Source organism: Eriocheir sinensis, chromosome 18 (assembly GCF_024679095.1).
Source record: "Eriocheir sinensis breed Jianghai 21 chromosome 18, ASM2467909v1, whole genome shotgun sequence".
NCBI classification, from domain to species: Eukaryota; Metazoa; Arthropoda; class Malacostraca; order Decapoda; family Varunidae; genus Eriocheir; species Eriocheir sinensis.
Genome location: NC_066526.1, coordinates 5,921,481 through 5,938,375, shown reverse-complemented (window position 1 = coordinate 5,938,375; position 16,895 = coordinate 5,921,481). Strand labels below are relative to the sequence as shown.

Below are 16,895 nucleotides of genomic sequence, written 5' to 3'. Positions count from 1 at the left end.
ATGAAGCAGTAGAATTTGAGCTAGCACAGCAACGCTTCATGAAACACACAGGTCGAGTCTTAGTCGAAGTTAATTGATTTGTGTTCTATGTAGCTATGATATTATAGCGTTAGGGGTGATGAAATTATGCTTTAACACCTCACACACAGGGATTCGGATATCAGAGTGAATCCCACTGACTGATCGCCACATTCGGCTCCACTGAGCCTAGGAGGCTACGTAAAACTTAGCTAACCCTTATGATAGATTTATAGTGGATTATAAATTTGACTTATCACCTAAATGGTAAGGTAACGTTGGCATTGGTTTCAGTAGTATAGCATGCACTACTCGAGTCACGGTATTCGCTTGTCTCGAAACAATCATGTAATGCACCCAATAAGATTAATTTTCTAATAATTATCGGTGGGTCTATACCAACATGTTAGACAAATTAACTCCTGCATACAAGCTATTTAATAGATTACTCTTCTTCAGAGATGGCTAATTTCGGCAATTCAAAACGTCCGCGCCAAATTCCTTATTCGTCAACTTAAAAGGCGCGCAAAGTTCCTACTTTTTATCAGGCAATGAGGCAGCACGAGAGAGAAGGGTAGCCCAGGAGTAGACTGAAACAACCTGTAGAAGTCCATGCAACTCTGTTTAATCTTTATCTTTCTTACCAGCAATGCTTTTAGCGTTGCAATTTGAGGTTGTGTTTTTTTCAGATGGCCACAACTTGTTCATGAAAGAAAAGACACGTTCAGTGGAAGCATAAGTTCCAGGATGGCACATTATGAACTGAACTGTGTCTGACATGCGATGATGGTTGTTTTTGTTTTTGACATGGGAGAATACCTCTACCCACCGCTGTTATGTGTATCATACGAGCATTATTGTTTAATAATTTGTGAATATAAAGATTAAACAAGTGGCACTCAAATCACTCCGTTTATATTATGGCGAAATCTGGTATCACAGTGTCTCCCTTCCTCTCTATCCCTCCCTTACGGGGTCCTGTCCTGCTCCCCCCAGCAGGGCTTAGGTGGTGGGGGTGATTGCACTCTTACCAACCCTGCCGAGATTACCGGGTTGGTCGCTGTGAAATTTGTCGGACCCCACTGTAACGATAGTTTTTTTTGTGTGTGTACATTACTGAAAACACTAGGAAAACAGCGATAAAAATTTGGAATATGCAAAGAAATTAAGTGGACATAAATGAAAACTATAGAAAAACGAAGATAAAAAAAACTTTCGAAAGGCGAAGGAGAGGATCTGGACACCTCTCCTCCTGAAATTGACCTCTCTTTGCCACTCTTCTCAACTCTTTTTCATAGGGGCAGAGATTAGCGGGCTTTTCTCTTACATTAGTTTTCTTCGCCCTTGAGCTGCTTCCTGTACTGTGAAAAAAAAAAAAAAGATAAACGAGAGGAGAATGTATATATAATGGATTTACAAACACGTTCTCCCTTCTTATCCTTTCCCTCCTCCTTCTACCCCCTCCTCCTCCTCCTCCTCCTTTTCTAGTCATATTTAGATCCGCATCATTATAGAAAAAAAAACTCCCTTCAACACCTCGACCCATTTTCTTGACACTTTTTCCCGGTTTAAAAAAAAAATAGCAGCTTGATTGATACGTCAGGTAAATGGCCCATAACTCCCGAAATAATGACGACGTGGTGAGACTTGTGTTTATTAGACTCAACTCGAGGACGATTTGTTAAAACGCACACTGGACTCTTTTCTCCTTTCTTTATTTTATATTCTCTTCCCACCCCCTCCTTATTTTCTCCCCCTCTCCCTTCCCCCTTTACACTTCATCCTCTTCTCCTCTCTTTACTCTCTTCCTGTATCTCCTCTTCCCCTATCTCCTTTTTTTATACTTTCCTCCCACTCCTCCCTCCGTCTTTCCTCTTCTTCCATTCCCTCCTCCTCCTCCTCCTCATCTTCTTTCTCCTTCTCCTTCTCCCGCCACCTTCCCTTCCGAACGCTCTCCCTCCTTCTACCCCCTCCTCCTCCTCCTCCACCTCTTCTCGTCATATTTAGATACGCTTCATTATAGAAAAAAAACTCCCTTCAACTTGTTCTTACTTGTCCACTTATATTAATCACTTCACGGGTTTCTTTAATTTACTTGGTCAACAGATGGCATTAGCGGCTGTTCATCTTCCTTCCTAGCGTCGATGGGTGCCGTTGGGAGGGTGAGGGGTGGGGGGGAAGGGAAGATCTTGATGGGGAAATTGCAAAGTGTTATCGTAATTCTTTCAGTCTTGGCACTTAAACGAGAGTAAACGAAGGGAGGAGGGAAGACCAAAACGTGATACATGCATTGCTAAAAATCCTTTCCTTCCACCGATAAATCACGTTAGGAGGAGGATACGGTATTTATGGGGATGTATCCGAAGAAAGTAGAAGAAGTTAAATGCATGGAAACGGTAAGTATATAAATTTGGAAACGGAAAGAAAGGGAAGAGGGAAAACAAAACGCGATACATGCATTGCTAAAAATCCTTTTCTTCCACCAATAAATAACGTTAGGAGAAGGATATTTATGGGGACGTATCCGAAGAAAGTAGTATAAGTTAAATGCATGGAAACGGTAAGTATATAAATTTGGAAACGGAAAGAAAGGAAAGAGGGAAAACAAAACGATATACATGCATTACTATTTCTTTCTTTTCACAAGGAGGAGGATGTTTATGGGGATGTATCCGAAGAAAATAGTACAAGTTAAATGCAAGGAAACGGAATGTATATAAATTAGGAAACGGAAAGAAAGGAAAGAAGGAAAACAAAACGCGATACATACATTACTAGTTCTTTCTTTTCACAAGGAGGAGAATATTTATGAGGATGTATCCGAAGAAAACAGTAGAAGTTAAATCCAAGGAAACGGAAAGTATAAAAATTTGGAAACGGAAAGAGAGGAAAGAGGGAAAACAAAACGCGATATGCATTACTAGTTCATTCTTTCCACTAACAGATGACGTTTGGGAAGGATATTTATGGGGGAAAATCCGAATAGATTACTATAAGAACAATTGCAGTAATTAGATAGAGATAAACGTTTGGGAGGGGAAATAAAGGCAAGAGGGAAAACAAAACGAGATAAATGCATTACTAGTTCTTTCTTTCCACTAATAGATGGCGTCAGGAAAGGATATTTATGGGGAAAAATCCGAATAAATTACTATAGGAACAATTGCAGTATTTAGATAGTGATCAACGTTTGGAAGAGGAAAGGAAGGCAGGAGGGAGGAGCAAAACGTGGTACATGCATTACTAAAACTTCTTTCCAATATTCTCTCTTTTTGGCCACTCCTCTCTATTCGGGAGCAGTAAGTAGCGGGCTTTTTTTTTCATTATTGTTTTCTTTTTTTTTTACGCCCTTGAACTGTCTCCTCTGCTGTAAAAAATAAATAAATAAATAAATGACGATCGGAAAGAATATTTATGGAAAAAAATTCGAATAAATGAAAATAATAGCCACAATCGCAATAGTTAAACAGAAATGAACGCATGGAGGCGGAAAGTATCAAAATTTCATACGTATCGAACGGAGAAATGTATGAAAGTATGAGAGAAGCATTTGCAGTGAATGATGGACGTGCCATCAGTCCACTGCGCTCCTTACCTGCATTCCGGAGCCGCGCCGTCCGCAGATCGATTCACCTGAGGAGTCCACCTGAAGGAAAGGTTAATGCTTACATTCCTATCACGTTACAAAGAAGAGACAGGTAGCGACATTTATTTATTTTATTTGTTTTATTTATTCTATTTATTGGTTTATATTTTTATTCTCTTATTCTATTTACTTCTTATTTATTTTACTTTATTTTATTGTATTGTATTTACTTGTCCTTAGGGTATGTAACGATAATGACACCAAGTAATACAAACTTTAACAGATGTCTGATATGACAGTGACATTATAAAGCTCTCGTAATTGTCAAATATATAGTGACAGGAATTAGGGCTTTTAGTAACCTTAAAATTAGTGTGAAAAGGTCTGAAATGTAACGTTACTGTCATTATTGTTATTATTATTATTGTTATTATTATTATTATTATTATTATTCCTACTACTTTTATTGAGATTCATAGAAGGGCATCAGAGGGAAATAAATAAAAATGCATACCCAAACTGAGTCCCTTCGATGGGCAGACATGAATATGAAAAATAAGACTACCAGTAAAAAGAAAAAAAAAAAAGCATGGGGCAAATCATGTCACATTATCCATATACATAAAACGCAAAGTCAATGGTAAGTAATAATTTTCTCAGCGTTGCTTTGCTTGAAAACACCCATTAATGAGGAAGGAAGTTACAATAAATACTTACCCTTCCAATATGCTTTATCATACCACATAACTATCATAAACACTAACATCAAAGTCATTGATGTGAAATTATATCCAGGAGTGTTACTTTAACCAGGTAGCAGCGACGGGCCAAATTTGTGCCATCATATAAAAACCCCAAAATAGATAATACATAATCTGATCACAAATGCTTTGATATTATGAAATGGTTTGTGTGACGGGTGATTTTTTTTCTCATTTTTCTCGCTTGGAGGGACCTATAAGAAACATGATCCCCGCAGCTACCGGGTTAAACAACTACTCCATATAAACAAACTTGGCAAATGGCCTTCATAAATATTTGCTCCTCCGATCCACGCCACGCTGCAGCACAAGCCTCAGTATTTCAGTTGAATGTCACTGGTGGGGAACGTTTGCTTACCTTTGCAAGGCTAAACAAAAATAAGTCAATAATCTCATAAACAATTACTAACCCTTGCGATCCATCTCACTCTACAACACACTCTTCAAATAATAAGTAGTATCTAAGTCAATGGCGAGGAACGTTAGCTAACCTGTGCAAGGATAACCGAACAACCTCAATAACAATAACTAACCCATCCGATCCGTCTCCCTCCACACCACACTCCGCAAACAACAAGTAGCATCTAAGTCAACAGGTAACAACACCCAGGTGGCGGAGCGTTACCTGTCGGCGGGGGTGGCGTGACACCTGCCTTCCACGTGGACGTCGGGCTGTCAGTTAGCGGAGCGGCCACCTGTGACGGGGCTCGTTACCGCCACACCTGCCTCGCCGCCTGGCTGGCCACGACCTGTCTCGGTCAACATGCGCAGTGTTTGGTCTGTATCTGGACACACACGAGAACCCGTCCGGGGCCTCCAGGTGTCTTCCAGGATACACCGCCGAGTCAATATTGTGGTGCTGGTGAGGAGGTGACGGTGGTGGTGTTAAATGGTGTTTGTACCTGGTGTGACAGCATAGGAACTTGCACTTTTTAATATTGTGTAGCTCGTGATGGTGGTGGTGGTGGTGGTAGTAATGGTGCTTTTTAGATGAAGTTTGTGATGGATGTGACAGTGGAGGTACTTGTGAATAGTGTAGTGGTGGTGGTGGTGGAGGTGCTGATATAAAAGTGGTGGCGATGTTTGTGCTTATCTGGTGTTTGTGATGCTTGTTAAATTATGCTGCTGGTTGAGATAGCAGATTTACCTTTCAATATTATGGTGTTGTTGTTGTTGTTGGTGGTGGTGGTGGTGATGATGCTAGGAGAGGCGCAGGTGTTGCCGGGGAGTGCTGAGCGGTGATCGTGCCGATTGCCAGGGTGATGTACACATCCTTAGCTTATCACCTGCCGCTCACACTTCCTCCTCCTTTACATATATGATCTGATTCCTTATCCTCATCAATATAATCAAGCAAATCTAAACCGTCATAAGCCCCCAAGCACTTGGACCCTAGTATTGTCTGTCAACGCCTCTTTTGCCTAGAAATAATACAGTGACGCTGCCGCCTCCTCCCTGCAGCGTGCTCGTCCAGGCGGACACTCTGCCAACACGCCTCTCGCCTCTATTTGCATAACCTGATTGTCGTTTATCAGTTAAATATATGCACACGTCCCCACGTGATGTATGAAACCCCTTTTTTCTGCTGCATATAAAAGTGTATGTGTGTGTGTGTGTGTGTGTGTGTGTGTGTGTGTGTGTGTGTGTGTGTGTGTGTGTGTGTGTTGGCGCGCGCGCGCGCGCGCACGCACTAAGGCGCCTTCAAACGGAGAAACGTGCGCATTTAAAGGTAAATGTACCTCCCGCCACATGCCAACACATACCTGTGAATAACCCGCACACTGGCTTGGACAACGGCGTTCACGTGCGCCTACGCACAAACATACACTCGCGCATGGACACGTGCTAGCGCGCGCACACGCGCACACACACGCACGCACGCACGCACGCACACACACACACACACACACACACGCACACGCACACACGCACACACACACACACACACACACACACACACACACCCCTTTCCGTCTTGTTTATACTCAACACCCCAAAATACAAGACACCGACGTGCGGACAGGTTTCACAATAATGGTAATGAACACGCGGCTGCGACGTGAAAATTAAGCCGCGAGTAAGAAAATGGGAGACGCCCTTTCATCTTTACACTCTCCCCGCTGCGTGAACGAGGGCGTGGTGGGTGCCGCGGGGCGCTGAGGGTCGTATCGCCGGGGACACGATAACAATCAGACATTAAAGGTGGACTCCGCCTTGACCAAACCCGTCCAAGGAATGAGGGAAAAAAACGCTTCCTCTGTGCTTGCCTTGTCTTGGGGTGATGCGTGTCGCCAGCTGTACGGGGGAGCGCCTGGGGAGGGGGGCGCCGCTGCTGTTGTCGCGTCAAGAATCATGTTTAGTTCTTGCTTTATATATGGCAGCGTTTCCGGACACTAATAGTTCTTAAAGTGATGCGACGGCCAGGGAATACCACTCCTTCACCGCGCAAGTGACCACTAACATCACATTTGTGGCCTCACTCTTGTTTACGGGCACACGTCTCGGGGAGGAACGAAGAATAAGAGGGAGGGAGACTAGGTTCCTCTTTCTGTCTCTGCCGCCGGTTAAAAAGTGATCGTGACTCTGCAAGCAAAGCACTCGTGTGACAGGCCTTTGTTTTAACCTTTTGTATGTATTTATAATTGTCACTGTTACTATTTATGGGTCACACGACTAGGATAAAAATGAAGGTTTGATTTTCCCGACCAGTCTTTGAAACAGGTGGGAAAAAATTGGTGGCGTGTGAATTATAAGGAAAAGCACCATTGTGACAGGCCGGGTTTTTGCATGTATGTGTGCGGCCCATCAGTTAAGCGAGTATCTCTGATCTGCACCTCGCGTCTCTGCGCTGCCTTGGGTTACGCCGTAAACTTCACAAACATGACAACTTACTCGGAAATCACGTCCCCCGTTACTTTGCTTTTGCACGACCGCTCTGTCCGTAAGTGACTTCGCCGGGGCCTCTGATCTCCGCCTTTCTGGCACAGCCTCGCGTCCCTCCTCGCTTGAACTCAAAAACTCGCCGCTCACTCCTGGCCCCTGGAGCAGCGTGGCGCGTCTAGCAGTCCCGGGAATAACTTGCAGCACACGCAAAGTCGCAAGGCGCTGAACTCACTTAAGAGGAGGGGAAAGAGAAAAGGACGGAGAAGAGGAGGGGAAGGAAGAGAAGGGGGAGGGGGGGGGGGGGGGGAAGGCGCAAAGCTAATTGTAGGATGAAAGGCAGCGGAAGTACAAACGAAAATGCACCCTTGAAAAGTTTTGTTCCCAAATTACTTTTCTGATTCTTGTGATTTGTCTTACTGAAGATATTCAGGTATCATTAATATTTTTAGAATATTATTTGCCTTTGTTGAGCGATAATGTAGGAGAAAATAAGTAAAGTAAATGAACTAATAATGATCATAAAATGGTGTGCTTTTCAGAATTGGCCACAAGACGGGAAGTGCCCTTTGAAGAATGGCAGTATTTATTTCCTTGAAGACAGGATATCCTTTTCTGCACCTCTTTACCTGTGGAGGTGGCGGGGTGAGCACAGAAAAATGCAACTCAAAAGCAAGAATGAGAAGATAATGAGAGTAGTAATTATCGCAACACCGCTTTTTTGAAGCAGCCCGAGGCGGAGCAAAGGGTAACAAGCGGCGGGGCGTAGAGGCGGCGCGGCCCGAGATGACCTGATAACTGCTGGGGCGGGTTTGGGGGGCGGGTGCGGGGTCGGGTGCTGGGGGCGGGGTGACCTTGCCCGCAAGTGCCTCACACTCACCTGGCGGGCATCAGGTGAGGCGAAGGTCCCGAGGCTCAGTGAGCGATTTACTCAGGTAATTACTGCCGATATAATGCTGGAGGAAGTGCTACATCAAATTACCGCTCGTTGATTACGTGCGCAACGCGTAGCTTACTTCGCAAGTTATTACGGTAATACATAATGCTTGGTTACGGTGAGTTACGCCGAGGCTCGGGGGGCGGCTCTGTAATCAGCAGGACCTTATTTCGTAATTGGGAAATTATGGCCGAGGCTCCCAGGCTGGGGCACAGGGCTGAGGGACGCGTGGCCGCCCTTGGGGACCTCGTATGACTTGAGGGCGAGGGTGAAGTCAGGGCACCGTGTGAGAGGGCAGGGAGGGGGCATGGGAAGGCGTGGGGGCGATAAGGCGAGCGGCCACACACGCCTCACCACACACCGCCGCAGCGCTCTATCACTTTACTCCATCACTCTTCATTTCCACCCAGTGAATCATCCTGGCCTGCCCTCCCTCCTTCCCGCGCAGCCTTGATTAAAAATAAACCGCCCTGCCAAGGAACACCGAGAGGAGGAGGAGAGGGAGGGGCGTGGGCTGAATATTCCCGTGGGCGTGATGGAGGCAACACTAAACACTAAATATCATGCCGTCCTTTCTGCTTGTTATGCACCCTTTGGCCGCCCTCCAGGTGTTTCAAGTAAATATAAAACATACACATTAAAGAAACAAGACGCTGAAAACATACACATCGGACGTAAATTCAGTCGACGTATATTAAGCCGCGCCGGGAAACGATACGATAAAGGTGAAGCATACGAGGATACCCGAGTCATTAGCAGGTGGTGGGGAGCCTTAGGTCGATACTCTTGCTCTTCCACCTCTCACATTAACAAATTTCCTAAGACAAAAAGATTAATGAGTGTTTCTTCAGGTTCATGGTACAGAGGAAGGGTCAAACTATCATCACCAAAAAGATTAATGAGTGTTTCTTCAGGTTCATGGTACAGAAGAAGGGTCAAACTACCATCACCAAAAAGATTAATGAGTGTTTCTTCAGGTTCATGGTACAGAGGAAGGGTCAAACTACCATCACCAAAAAGATTGAGTGTTTCTTCAGGTTCATGGTACAGAAGAAGGGTCAAACTATCATCACCAAAAAGATTAATGAGTGTTTCTTTAGGTTCATGGTACAGAGGAAGGGTCAAACTACCATCACCAAAAAGATTGAGTGTTTCTTCAGGTTCATGGTACAGAAGAAGGGTCAAACTACCATCACCAAAAAGATTAATGAGTGTTTCTTTAGGTTCATGGTACAGAAGAAGGGTCAAACTACCATCACCAAAAAGATTAATGAGTGTTTCTTTAGGTTCATGGTACTGAAGAAGGGTCAAACTATCATCACCAAAAAGATTAATGAGTGTTTCTTTAGGTTCATGGTACAGAAGAAGGGTCAAACTACCATCACCAAAAAGATTAATGAGTGTTTCTTTAGGTTCATGGTACAGAAGAAGGGTCAAACTACCATCACCAAAAAGATTAATGAGTGTTTCTTTAGGTTCATGGTACAGAAGAAGGGTCAAACTACCATCACCAAAAAGATTAATGAGTGTTTCTTTAGGTTCATGGTACAGAAGAAGGGTCAAACTATCACCAAAAAAGATTAAAGAGTGTTTCTTTAGGTTCATGGTACTGAAGAAGGGTCAAACTACCATCACCAAAAAGATTAATGAGTGTTTCTTTAGGTTCATGGTACTGAAGAAGGGTCAAACTACCATCACCAAAAAGATTAATGAGTGTTTCTTCAGGTTCATGGTACTGAAGAAGGGTCAAACTACCATCACCAAAAAGATTGAGTGTTTCTTCAGGTTCATGGTACAGAAGAAGGGTCAAACTATCATCACCAAAAAAGATTAAAGTGTGTTTCTTTAGGTTCATGGTACAGAAGAAGGCTCAAACTGCCATCAGGGTCATTAAAACACCCATGGAAATTCCCACAGCTCCTACGAACGCCTTGTCAAATATGTGGTTGGTCACCGAAATGATTAAAAATGCGACCCTCACCTTCCCTCCAGAGCCAGCACAGGTGAGCACATCGGGCGTTTCACCTTCTCAGTGCCCCGCGGAATACCAGAACCAAGGCACTCACTACCACTCCCCGCCAGAGGATAATTCACTCGCGGGGAGGTTATAGAATGTTTTTCCCGCCTCTGCTCCAGTTAAGGGGGCGAGAGGGAGAGCATTAAGATGATTTACGAGCGCAAGGAATAATATGTTTCCCTAGATGGTGACGTTCCCAAAGGCGCGCCCTCCGTTTTCTGTCGCATTTTCAAGGGGCGACGCAGATGTCTCGAGGTGGAGGGCAAGAGGCATGAGGGTGATCTTCGTTATCTGGGTCACCGTGATGAAGGGTTGGTGATCTCCGGCTGACAAAGAGTTGCATACGTTTAGCTTAATGGTGCTCACTTATCAGGCTCTTATCTTTTCTTTCCTCTTATCTGCCTCCTCTTTTTCGGGGCACATGTGGACGACGCACAAACCTAATCTAGCGCCATCTTCATCCCCCTCCTCCTTTTCCATCTCCTCCTCCCCCCACTCTTCTTCACCTGAGAATTTTGCTTTTCATATTCAGGGACGAACCAACTAATGACCGACTATTCATCCCGGTTTCATCTGATCTTCTTTCATAAATAAAGGTGAAAGAAAAGGATCAAGAATATATGAAGGAAGAAAGGGAAGTACGAAGAGAGAATGGAAAAAAACAAGGAGAAAGAAAGGGAAGGAAGAGAGGAAGGGAAAAAGTAAGGAGGAAGAGGTTGATAATCGGGCAGCAAAGGCGAAGAGAGTTAAAAGAGTGAAGGAAACTGAAGGCAGAGAGGGAAGGAAGGCAGGAGGGAAAGCAGCTGGATTTTAGTTTTCATAATCGAGGACAAGCAAACACTTCACACCATTTCTTATTCTTGTTTTACCTTTTTGCTATTCTTAACTTCCTGCTTTCGCTTCCTCCTTTACAGTTTGAGGTCTGTCTTTTCGCCGCCCAAACTTCCTTCCCTTTCTCCCTTTATATTCGACCCTCTGACCCTTTACCTTATTTCTTTCCCCTTACTCTATTTTTTCTTTATTTTTTGCCTTTTCTTTTCCCCTTTAGTTTTATCGCTCCTGTCACCCCCTTTTCATCCTTCCCTTTCTGCCTTAGCGTTTTCTTTACCTTAGTTTTCTTTTTTTTCTTTTTTTTTATTTTCTGTTTCCTATTTTCCTTTGCATTTTTCTCCCTCTTGCCACCGCCCTCTCGTACTTCCCGTTCTTCCTTCATATTTCCTTCGCCCTTTTCTTTCACCTTTACTTTTTTCTGCTCTTAACCTCCTGCTTTCTCTTTTGCTTTACAATTTTCTCCCTCTTGCCGCCGCCCTCTCTTTCTTCCCTTTCTGCTTTCATGTTCCTTTTCCCATTTTCTTTCCCCACTTTTCTTGCCTTTTCAGCCCGACTACCAACTTTTCTGCTAGTTTCTTTTCCTCCTCTCTTCCTTCCTCTGCCACCATGCTTCCTCAACCATTTTCTTTCCCGACTCTCCCCGCCTTCTCCATCCGACTACTGACTTTCCCCTTTCTCCTTTTCCTCCCCTTTCTGCTTCTATGTTTATATTACCCTTTCTTTCCAACTATCCACGCCTTTGATGCCCGACCGCTAACTTCCGTCTCCTTGCTTTATCCCTTCTACTCTCCTTCCCTCTCTGCCATCTGCTTCTCTTACCCTTTTCTTCCAACTCTCCTCGCCTTTGCTGCCCGATTATCAACTTCTTGCTCCTTCCTTTTCCCTTCCTCTCTTCCTTCTCTTTCTTTCTCCCTGCTCCTTTCCATTCTTCCCTTTCTTTCTGCCTCCATGTTTCCTTCAGCCTTTTCTCCTTAATCTTAGCGCTTTTCCGGCCCGACGACTGACTCTTTTATCCTTGACTACTTCTTTCTCTTTGTTTCTTTCCCTCTTGTCTTCCTTCCCTCTCTGGCTTGTTTCCCTCACTCTTTTCTTCCAACTCCCCACGCCTTTGCTCCTTCCTTTTCCCTTCCTCTCTCCCTTCCCTCTCTTTCTCCTTCCTCCTTTCCACTCTCTCTTCCCTTCCTTACTGCCTCAATGTTTCCTTCAGCCTTTTCTCCTTACTTTTCACGCTTTTTCGGCTCGAGTACTACTTATTCATCCTTGCTTTTTTCCTTTAGTCTCCGCCTTTACGTTTCTTTTGCCATTTTCTCCCAATTTTCGACGTCTTCTCTGCTCCTCTTGTTTCTTTCCCTCCCTCACACCCCGGCATGCAATTACTAAACAAAGAAAGCTCGTTAGGGGCAGGTAATTCACGTGTGCCGGGGTCTGCCAACAGTGTCAATGAGAACCCGTCGACGCGTACGTAATCAACGGAGAAACAACAGGAAGCAGACACTCACCTGGGCCGGGCTTGCTACGTTGTCTGTTACGCGACTGCGGTGGCCTTTTATAACACGAAATTTCTTATATTACAGGTGTTTAGAGCGATTTTGACGACGAGGGAAAAAAATAACACGGAAGGAAGGTGAGTAGAGAAGGAAAAGAGTTTTGGTGTAGTTCAGGAAGGAATAAAAAAGTGGGATTGAGTGGAAGGGTTACAGTGACGCGTCGGTGGAAGGTGGAGTAGGTGAGAGAGGTGGATGAGCGAGGAGTGGGAGTGAAGGAGCCGGGGGAGAGAGGGAATCGGGGTAGGGAGAGACGGGGGAGGGGTGAAGGCGGAGGAAAGGTGGAGGAGGTGGGGGGGCGGAGACGGGGGAAGTGGTTTGGTGGAGATTTGAATGTGAAAAAAGAAAATACCACCATTATCATTTTCTATATTGCTGTTGATACTGCTTCTACTACTACTACTGTTACTAATACTATAGCTGCTGCTACCGCTAATGCCTTTACTATCCTAACTATCGCTGGTATTGTTCGAATTTAACAAGCGGTAGTTTTCCTTTTTTTTTTTCTTTGGTCTTCCGCTGCTTCGCTTCACTCCCTCCTCCTCCTTTTGTTCCTCCTCTCTTCCCTCTTCTTCTTCTCCCTCCTCCTCCTCCTCCTCCTCCTCCTCTCATTTCTCTCTCCTTCCCCTCACCTCCTTTTTTTCTACCCCTTCTCCCCTTCTCCTCCTCTTGTTCCTCCTCTCTTCCCCCTCCTTCTCCCTCCTCCTCCTCCTCCTCTTCTCGTTTCTCTCTCCTTCCCTCTTCACTTCCCCTCACCTCCTCTTTTTCTATCCCTTCCCCCCCCCACCTCCTCCTCTTGTTCCTCCTCTCTTCCCCTTCCTTCTTCCTCCTCCTCCTCTCGTTTCTCTCTCCTTCCCTCTTCACTTCCTCACCTCCTCTTTTTCTACCACTTTCCTCCTCCTCCTCTTGTTTTTTCTCCCCCTTCCCTCTTCTCCTCACTCCTCCTGTTGTTTCTCCCTTTCTCCTCCTCCCCCTACCTCCCCCTGTCCGGCGAGGGGGGGTGGGGGAGGCCCTCGCCTATTCATTAGTCTGGACATGACATTCATTGCTGTCCTGATAATGCCCAAATTAATTATGACCCACCCAGGGCACCCTTACTCTCCCCTTCCCCCCCTTCTCTTCGTCCCCTCGTTCCCCTTCCCTTATTTGCATTCTCCCTATTACCCACCTCTGTACAGCTCTCCCTTACCCCCTTCACTAACACCCTTTCCATTTTTTACACGTTTATGAATATTATTACCCACCCTTGCACAGCCTTCCCTTCGTCCCTCCCTCATTGCTCCTCCCCTCCCCTACGTTCTCTCCCTCTTACCCATCACTCCGGACACCCCTTCCTTACCCTTCCCTTTATCCCTCCCTAAAGGGGCTATTACACTGGGCAAATTTTCCGTGGATCTTCAGTCAAACCACGATTTCCGCTGGCGTGGTTCTTATGTTTCCATGGTTTTCTGAAGCGTCCACGATCTTCCAAAGCTACGGTAGATTTCACTTAAGGATGACGGTATTACTCATCATCATCAGCAGCAGCAATAACAAACAAACAATTGAGACCCACATTAGCGGAAATCGTGGTTTGACTGAAGATCCACGGAAAATATGCCCAGTGTAATAGCCCCTTAACGTTCTCTTGTTATGACCTATCACCCCTGTACTCCCCTTCCTCCTCTCCTTTCATCCCTCCTTCAATGCTCCGACCCTTCCTTGCCTTCTCGAGGGATTATACACAATCTTTACATCCTCTACAACTGGGACTAAAGTTTGTGCAAATTGGTTTCATTTGATAAAATAAAAATCCACATATAACTTGCACCCTTCCCTCTCCCTTCCCTCCCCTTCCTTATGTTCTCTTATAACCCATTACCCCACCCACCCCTTCTTTGCCCCTTCCCTCCCTCAGGGCTCTTCCCCTTTCTTACTTTCCCTTATTACCCACCACACTCCCACACCCCTCCCTCTCCCTTCCCTCCATCCCTCCCTCAACGCCCCCTCCCCCCTTCCTTACCCCCTCACTAACAATCTTTCCATAATTTACATGTTTCCTATTTACGCTATCAACCCTTCCTTCTCTTTCCTTTATTATCCGCTTACTAGCCCTACTCTCACCTTTCTCATCATCCTTCTCTTCATCACTAATACCTCTAGTAGTAGCAGCAGTGCCAGTAGTAGTGACAAAAGTAGTGGAAGTGGTGGTAATAGTAGTAATGTGTAGGAGTCTTATCATCAGTAATGGTTGTAACAGCAGCGGTAGTTATACATAATAGCAGGGGCGGTGGTAATCATTTGGGATCGGCGCTCATAACCTCTATCCGTACTTGTGAAAACATTAAATTTTATAGGTGATGTAAAGGCACCATTCTCAAACTTCTGGGGCGACTTGCTCGACACCAGGAAGGTCTGACGTCACGCAGGAGTGACGAGCACTAGCTTGTTACATATACTTACTTCTCCTGAGGTACCTATACATCCTGAGATGCATGATGGTGTCGCTAATAAATGCTGTCATGTTAGGTAAGGAACGCGCTCACTCGTGCTCGATAAAGAAAATAAAACAGAACCTTACCCAAAGGCTGAGCAGAAAGACACCACACCGCCGCACGCCCGCACTCGTCCACTTCAGAAGACACACTGGGGCTCAGCGGCTTGTCGTTCAAGTTTCATGAATCAGAGTGAAGCAGCGAAGCTTCGACTCATTTTTGCTTCGAACCACCGAACAGCAATTTCAGAAACATTGGTTCCTTTATATACGCGAGTGTTAAGATAATATTCTCTTAATAAGTTACAAACGACAAAAAATTACAATAAACCAAAGAATGCTTCTCAAAACTCCTTATGTATGCTGCCCTATAAAGTAATACAGAGATAATATATTAACGTATAAAGGAAGGCGAGTCTCAAGGGAAATTAACAAATTACACCTTGTCTATTTACTTACCCAAATATCTCGTAAATAGTAGTAGTAGTGGTGGTAGTAACGGTAGTGGTAGTGGTGGTAGTAAAGATAGTAGTAGTAGTAGTGGTGGTAGTAGTAGTGGTTGTACTAGTAGTTGTTGTAGTAGTGGAAGTAGTAGTAATAGTAGTAGTTGATGTTGTAGTTATAGTAGGTAGAGTAGTAGTAGAAGTAGTGATCTCATGTGGTTGAGGGATGACTTTTCACATATAAATGCTAGAGGACATTGTTCTCAAGGCACGTGGCAATAACAAGAGGATTTGTTGTTATAGTTATTTTTATTGATGAATTACTTTTTTGTAAGCCAAACATTATTGGTATGATGGTTACTGTTTTCTGGTGCACGTAACAATGTGTGTGTGTGTGTGTGTGTGTGTGTGTGTGTGTGTGTGTGTGTGTGTGTGTGTGTCGCAGGTGTGCCTTTGTGGAGCACGCAGGTGTGTTGCCTGGACGGCTTATCACGCATCAAACCTCAAACTGCGTGTTCGACGAGTGTTAAAGGCACGTAAACATCGGCTTTGTATACCTGTGATGCGCCAAGAGATAATAGTGCTGTACACACACACACACACACACACACACAGATATATATATATATATATATATATATATATATATATATATATATATATATATATATATATATATATATATATATATATATATATATATATATATATATATATAAATCAACTATATGCAAAACACAGGTAAAAAACATACAAACCTCGCCCAAGCGTTGTCGTTATCGAGGGAGAATGAGTCACGTGGTGGTGTATTAACTGTTTTTATTAACATTTATGAGCAAGAGTTGCGGAAAGCAGCAAGCGGCGACACATCACGGGAAAGGAACTATGTACAATCCTCCTCAGCGTAGTGAGTAAATAATTATTTATATTTACAATTAGTCTATCAAATTACAAAAAAAGGAAAGAAAACGGTTTTGAAAGAGCAATAAACGAGAACAACAAGAAACATGTGCTACATCTGCGTGGCTCAGCGTCACATCATCCAGAGAAACAAACAAACAATAAAACAAGAGAATTTTGGCATCACAAGTTGGTCGGAGGAGACGCCCGGGGCTCGAGGCGGCGCGAGGCAGCGTCACGAAGCCTCGCGAAGCCTCGCACTCTCAAGCGGCGACTCGCGCGTGGAGGCAGGAAATAATCGCTTGTTAATAGTTCGTTTTGGCCTCCACGCGGCGCCCTTCTGGTCACAGGGGGTGTGAGGACCTCGAGGAGGACACCGACGCCCTGAGGAGCCCCCCCCCCCCTGACGCCCCTCCCCCCGCCGGGCGCCTCCCCCCATGGATCCATTGTACTCAGGGTCTCGTTAAGGTTTGCACTGATTAATAAAAACATATAAAAGGTCTCA

At 44.7% G+C, this 16,895-nt stretch overlaps 1 long non-coding RNA gene across 2 annotated transcripts in view; it reads right to left on the bottom strand.

Moving 5' to 3' along the window:
* Nucleotides 1–15,168, bottom strand: part of LOC127000452 (uncharacterized) — a 72,420-nt gene extending 57,252 nt beyond the window's left edge. The window contains exons 1-2 of one of the 2 annotated variants that reach the window (XR_007754050.1): nt 15,135–15,168; nt 3,614–3,664 (exon numbers count right to left, since the gene is read on the bottom strand). This is a non-coding gene — a long non-coding RNA (uncharacterized LOC127000452). The remainder of the gene's footprint in view (nt 1–3,613; nt 3,665–15,134) is intronic. The other variant, XR_007754049.1, reaches the window with a different exon arrangement.
* Between the last annotated feature and the right edge of the window lie 1,727 nt (nt 15,169–16,895).